Source organism: Cervus elaphus, chromosome 15 (assembly GCF_910594005.1).
Source record: "Cervus elaphus chromosome 15, mCerEla1.1, whole genome shotgun sequence".
NCBI lineage: Eukaryota > Metazoa > Chordata > Mammalia > Artiodactyla > Cervidae > Cervus > Cervus elaphus.
In genome coordinates, this window is record NC_057829.1 from 75,167,079 (window position 1) to 75,173,881 (window position 6,803).

The following is a 6,803-nucleotide window of genomic DNA, read 5'->3' on the forward strand; positions in this document are numbered from 1 at the left end:
CTTGCCAGACCTCAAGGCTAACCAGCCGGAAGGCTGCCTGTGGTAAGAGAGACCGGTTCAGTGGGAAGGAAAGCTCATGGTGGCATAATGGCCCAGGTAAACCAAACATAATCGCACCAGTTCAAAAGGACCACAACTCTTCAGTCTGGATCATCCCCTGAATAAGCAGCAAGGGAGGTTCTGGAACTAGGAGACCAGAACTCAGAACACAGAGTATTCACCTGGAAGCCTTTACTGCCCACCAGCTTCATCCTCCCACTCCTTCCTTTCCTGAGGGTTGCAAACCAAACACAATCATCAAGTCAAAAAAAATTTTTTTTTCTTTTAATAATTAAATAGGCAAGTTAAAAATATTAATGATTAAGTGGTCATATTAGGTCAAGTAGAAATTGCCAGAAACTGAGTCTCTCTAAAACATACTAGTCATTTGCATTGTCGTTGTCACCATCAACAATTTTTAGACCACTTATGTGTCAAGAGACATGCTGGGACCCAGGGGAGAGATGGGCAGAAGGAGAAGAGGATCTCCACCAGAAACACACAGAAGTTATATCCTTGACCCCAAGAAGCATTAAGTCCAAATGTGAGGGTCTCCTTTGCAATTGCCAGCACAGAGCAAAGCCCACATTGCAAAACAGGTCAAATAAAGCCCTTCTTAAAGCTAACTAGCTAAACCTTGTATGAGTGACTCATTTTAAACACCTTTTAACATTCAACTTCAGTCCAAGAATTTGGACTTTACCACTTGTATAATATTACTGGGATTTGGTTTGCCTGGTGGAAATTCTCTTCTAAGCATCAAGCCTTGGGGGCGGGGGTGGGGGGCGGATTTTCAATGCCCTAGATAATACTTGGAATGGCAGGTAACCAAGTGCAATATAGGACTTCATCTATCAGAGCAGATGCTTGAACCCCAAGGTCCCCTAACCTAAGAAGGTAGGCAGAGAGCCCCCCAAAAGGCAACTTTGAGCTAGAGTACCAGCATCTTTTCCAGTAAGTCTCTAAGCTGCATCTCAGTGGAAGATGGGGATCTCAGTTAACACAATTCTGCAAGATCAACTTTTATCTTGAAATTTTAATGAAAAATTAAACATCCTGATAACAGTGAGTACTAATGGCTTTTATTTCCATCACAAGTGCTTTCTGAGATGGATAATTCCCTTTTAGATTTTCATGAGTTTGACCCAGAAATTGGATATTCAAGGCATTAAACATACAGAAGCCTGGGCCGCCAAGAAAACAGTAGAGTCTATTTAAGGACTGGGCTGCCACAGGCGGCTAAGTGTCTTGGGGAAGTGAGTGGAATTTGAATACAGCAGCTCTCCCACTCTGCTGCAGACTAGAAAATCAGATACTAAGACAGACGGCCCAGGGGCTCCTGCTTGGGTTTGGACATAGGTGTTAATTTCAGTGATGAGCAGCTTCTTGGGCAATGATTCCCAAACCTTGAACTATCGCTTTTTTATTCAGCCCAGCCAAAATATTAAAATTCAACTCAGCAGAAATGGACAATCTACAAACATCATCATGTAATAAAAGAGAAAAATGTTTTAACAGCCCAACAAGCAGGACCGACAGCTTCTCAGAACAATGGGAAGTTTCTCAAATTGGATATCCATGGCCACATCTTAAAGAGCTGCTACTTTGTCCTCAGGTCTTATGTCATCATAGACTAGAAAAACCTCATAGACCAGCACCCATCTGCAGTCTGGAGTCTGGGTATTGTGAGCAGCCACTGGAGTTGTGTGAAGACACTCAGCTTAAAGGCTTGAGACTTGAGACTCAGCTTAAACAGAGAAGATACTCCAGGGCAAGGATAGGGAGGAGTGAGGGGGTGAAAACGGGGGGACAGCAGTTTCCCTGAGAATAAGCTGCTCTGCCCTCTGGAGGCCCTCTGCATGCTGCACTGTCACAGTACGTTGCTTGCTTAATCACCCGTCTCTTCCACTGGGCTTTGAGCTCCTTGAGAGCAGTGTCTGTGCCTTGTTGCCCCAAGTCCCAGGGCTAATGAGATGTGGTCGTGAGGCAAGGGGGCACTGGAAGGAGCAATGGCAAAGCACAAGGGGGACACAGTGCTGCTTCAAGACCCACGTGATCTGAGGATCTGGAGGGCACATTTTCTATTATCTAGTCATGCATGCAGTTTCTACCTGGTGGAGTGAAAGGGGTTCCACCTCCATCCTACCTGGCAGACTCATCCTGAATATCAGCCCACAAAAGAATTGAAATGTGCCCAAGAGGAGCTTGGTGGGGGTCAGGTGCCAGGGGACCCCTGAGCGATGGCTCAGGTCTGATCCTTGGTCTCTGAAGCTGTTTGGGCAGCAGCAGGACTACAAGTGGGAGCAGCCAGCCTCCTGCCCACTTGCTGCTCGATCCTCCTGTTTCCCCGCTGCCAAGTCTGAGAAGGGTTCTCAATTCCAAGGTTTTCACTTCTCCCAGACCCTTGTTCCTCATAGTCACATTCTGGAATTGACTCAAAGAAAAACATCACTGACACTGTTACCAGGAGCTCCCAGGGTTAAGCTCCACAACAAGCTCCCCTTCCCTGCAGAGAAAGTCCAGCCCACAGGGAAATAGATGTTGCTTTCTTTCAAGACTCATTTTGGGAGTGTTTTTTGTTTTGTTTTGTTTTGTTTTTCCAGTCAACCTGATTTCTGGCAGGACGCTGAAACCCAATAGACAGGACCAACTTCAGCTGAACTTCCTGCCAGCCCCACCGGCCACTGGATGGAAGCCAGATGCAAAACTCACGCAGCAAATGTGCTGAGAGAAGGGGAGGATAGGGTGGGGAGACAACACAGGAGCCCAGGAGTGATGATTGAGCATTTTCATTAGCTGACTCAGTGCAACAACCAGGAGCCCTGTTAAACATCTGAAATGCAGCCTAGGGGCTGAAGAACTAGGTTCCACGTTGATGGGATTAGTGAAGGTGTTGGTTCTGGGAACTGAATGGTGAAGGTGAGTTTCCCATTGCAAACATCCTGCTATTTTCCGCTTTTGACCTGTTGGGGAGAATTGACCTTGGGGTACCACTCACTATTTAAAGTCTTGCTGGAAATGGTCTTTGTCTAGTGTATTATTTACAGCGTAGCATCTCTTTTCCTTTCTCAACATCCAGTCTTCTGTGACTCTCCCACCAAAGAGGGTCTGAAGTCCTGAATCCTGGTGAATTCACTTACATGACTTAAGATATCAATTCTCCTGCCTGCTACCTACTGCCTGCTCCCTACTGCCATGCCTGCTCCTTTCAGCCATCACTGCCGAAAACACTGATGGCCCTGGGAGGTCCTACTAAGCCTTGTGACCATTGAGCAACAGGTGGGAGTTGGCTAGAAGACAACTGAAGGCAAAAGAATGAAGTCCCAGCTAAGGAAGAGGGGATGGAGGGAGAATTGATTTGTTTCTGAAGGTCATGGGCACAGGGTCCCCAGTGGGAAGGTGGAAAAGAATTGAAGTTGCTGACACCGTTCTTTCAGGAACTTGAGACTGACCATTTCCTTTCATCACTCTCTGCAGGCTCAGGCTTCCCGTCACCTCCCGGAACTTCTGCCTTTGTCTGGAAAAAATGCTAACCAGCTCCTTACAAGAGCTGTCAGTGAAGCCCCGGCCAGAGGGCCCACAAAGACACTGTGTGCAGTGGGAAAGGAACATGGTGCTCCTGGGAGGCTGGGCGGGTGGGGAAGAGGGGCAGCCAGAGAAGATGATGTGCCCACCCCGAGGTACTCGCGCCCCCACCCACTCTCCTCCCAGCCTGTCCGTGCTTGGAATTTCACCACCAGAGAAGACCGCCCCAGGTGGGTTAATCATCCAGGATGGAGGTGTAGGAACCTGGGGGAGAAAGACACTGAGAACCTGTTTTCTGCACCCCCAGCCACCCCTGCCATCCCTGGGAAGGGGTTAGGGATTTTCAGCTGATAGCAACAATCCCAGGGGACAGAGGACATTGGGCGCCAGCGATGGAGTAGGATGTGAGGGTGCTGGAAAAAAGGGATACTAGGAGACCGGCCAGCTCTTCCTCTGTCCTCCTTGAGTTTGGGCCCCGCCTCTCTCCAGCAGTGGAGGCAGCCAGGTAGAAGAGCACTGGACAGGGAGTCAGGAGGCCCCTGTTTCATCTGCCTCAATCCTGCTGCAGGTCAAGGAATCGTCAGACACCAGAGTGCAACAACTCAGTCTCAGGAATCATTCAGCTCATCAAAGAGGACTTTCTCATTAGCTCTCCACCCCCATCTGAATCAAGTCCTTTGTTCTTTTTTCTCATCACAGATGGAGACGATCTATTTATTTGTGTAATTGTTTTGTTTGTTTATTTACCACCTCTCATCCCCCACCCTGTTGAACTGTAACCTCCCTGAGGACAGAGAGCTTCCTCTGCTTCATTCTCCACTACATCCCAACGCCCCTCACACAGGAGGCACACACCACTGTTTAAGGAAAGCAGATTCTTTATTACCAAGGTAACCGCATGAGAGAAGTCTTAGAACCATTTTACAGATGAGGAAACAGGGGCTTAGACAATTTAAATAGTCAGTGGAAAAGGCAAATGTCGGCCGTGGATCTGAATGGCCCTTCCCCCATGCTGTACTATGTTTGTAACAAAAATGACCAGATGACCAGACAAGGGAGATGCCCTTAAGCTGTGGGCATTGGCTTAGGCTTTTCAGGCTGTGATGCTGTAGGACCAGACACCCAAGATGGCTGGAGAAGAGGAGGTGGGAGGAGGGAGAGGGGTCTCTCGAGAACAGAGAGCAGCTCAAAGCCAGAGTCCCCGGGTAGGTGCCTGGTCTTGCCACGTCAAGCGCTAGATCAGGATAAGGAATCATAACTCTGTGCACTGGGCTCATCCTCTACCTCTTGACATTTCCCTGAAAGTTATGAGGCAGAAGCAGGATTCACTTTGATGAACTTCTCAGACCAGTGACTCTGAAGAGTCTCAAGAAATCCAGCGGGCTCAGTAGAGAAAACTCCCTGGGAACCACCAAGTGTCAGCAGGAAGAAAAACTGTCATCGTGTGGGGCAGCTTTGTGGGACCAGGCCCTGACACCCTCCCACAGCAGCTAACAGAGCAGGGACAACTGGATACAAACGCCTGAGAATTAAGGCAACACAGATGGAAACATCTGGAGATTAAGACAGTCACCGAGACAGGAGAAGGGCAATGCTCTTGGCATGGCTATTTCTTCATCAAAAATGTGTAGGGAAAAATCAGTTTTAAGAATAACCATTTACCATTTGTTGTTTAGTTGCTAATACATGTCCAACTCTTTTGTGACCCCAGGGACTATAGCCAGCCAGGCTCCCCTGTTCATGGGATTTCCCAGACAAAAATACTGGAGTGGGTTGCCATTTCCTTCTCCAGGAGGTCTTTCTGATCCCATATCAGGATCGAACCCATGTCTCCTGCATTGCAGGCAGATTCATTACCACTGAGCTACCTACCATAAAAGGCTTCTTTTCCACTTAATGCCAAAATAAAATTGTTTTTTGTGGTTTTTATTGCATCATATCCCCCCTCCTCAGCCACCTCTAGATAAACCTAACAATTAGACAAGACAGAATCCATCCTTTCAACTCTCTTTCATTTTCACTCCAAGAATGGTTGGTTAAGTTCCTGCTCACACCACAAGGGCCCTGCTTTCATCTGTAGCAAGGAAGTTCTTTGACATCAAACTCTGTCTGCCTATCTCAAGCTTGAAAAACACCACTGAGGTGGGACTATGATGAGGACAAGAATGGACAAAGCACATCAAACCCAGATCCCAGACAAAGTGGGAAACAAATTCTCCTAAACAAGGAACTCAGCCCACTCTTCCTTCCCTGATGCCAACATCCCAAGGATCGGTACCACCAAGAGACGCCTCTGAAGTTAGATGTGACAATGTTTCAAGCTGAAGCAAATGGATTTCTCAGCAAGTGTGCAAAACCTTCTCAGTAGGGAGCCAGGGAGGAGGATGACAAAGAGGCCAAGGGAGCAGCTAGACCTGGAAGGATTTCATGGGGACAGAAGCACACAGACCTAAATGGCACATCGCCAACCATCACACTCACACCTCTCCAGGTGCAAACATCTCATGCCTTGGCTCTGCCTTTCCATAGAATCCCAAGATTCTGACATCTCTTTCCTTCTACTTCCTTCCTCCACGTCCTTTGCCTTTCCCGGGCAGTTCTCCACCCCAGCCCTGCCCCCAGCCCTCCCACTTCAGTCCCATTTCCTAAGAAACCAGAATCCCCTCCTTCCCCCGCCACCAATTTTTTTTGTTTGTTTAAATACCTATATCCTTGACTCTGTGCTGATTGAGGACTTATTTCCAAGCAGCTGATGAGCAAAGCCGATGGAGACTCTGGAGAAGACTGCCCCAGTCAGGGTGAGGGATGAAAGAATATCTCCTCTGGGTGCTTGTTTGTATGGCCAGAAATGGAAGGACTTTGGGTGCTCGGTAGTAACCTTGGGAAAAAAAATCCCCAGGCGGCAACAAACTCTCCCAATGCAGTTTTGAAACACCATGGGAGGAGGAAGCCCTCTTTGATCAAATAATAACCAGCCAGAGATAAGGCCCGCTAGGCCGAGCCCAGCCGGCCAATCACATACCTCCTTCCCACCGCAAGGACAAACAGACCCAGGCTTCTCACTCACCCAGGAGTGAGTTTCAGGGCTTGTTATAATTTAATGATGCTGCCACTGGTGTCTTCTTGACTTTGCCTGGCGGGGCTTTCTGACTAGGAAGTGAAGCTTGCAACTCAGGAACCTCACTCTCAGTGGAGGCACCCGGCCAAGGGGCTGCAGCTGAGGACCCCACGTGATCACA

The 6,803-nt window shown here is 48.3% G+C and overlaps 1 protein-coding gene and 1 long non-coding RNA gene across 3 annotated transcripts in view; one reads left to right on the top strand and one right to left on the bottom strand.

Annotated features, from left to right (window-relative positions):
* GPAM (glycerol-3-phosphate acyltransferase, mitochondrial) overlaps positions 1-6,406 on the bottom strand; it is a 73,110-nt gene extending 66,704 nt beyond the window's left edge. Inside the window, exon 1 of one of the 2 annotated variants that reach the window (XM_043926010.1) lies at positions 6,269-6,406. The gene's annotated coding sequence lies outside the window, so the exon portion shown is untranslated. The remainder of the gene's footprint in view (positions 1-6,268) is intronic. The other variant, XM_043926011.1, reaches the window with a different exon arrangement.
* LOC122709014 lies at positions 2,805-3,626 on the top strand. Its single transcript, XR_006345384.1, has 3 exons — positions 2,805-2,958; positions 3,119-3,318; positions 3,517-3,626. It is a non-coding gene; the product is annotated as an uncharacterized LOC122709014 (long non-coding RNA).
* Positions 6,407-6,803: the final 397 nt, after the last annotated feature.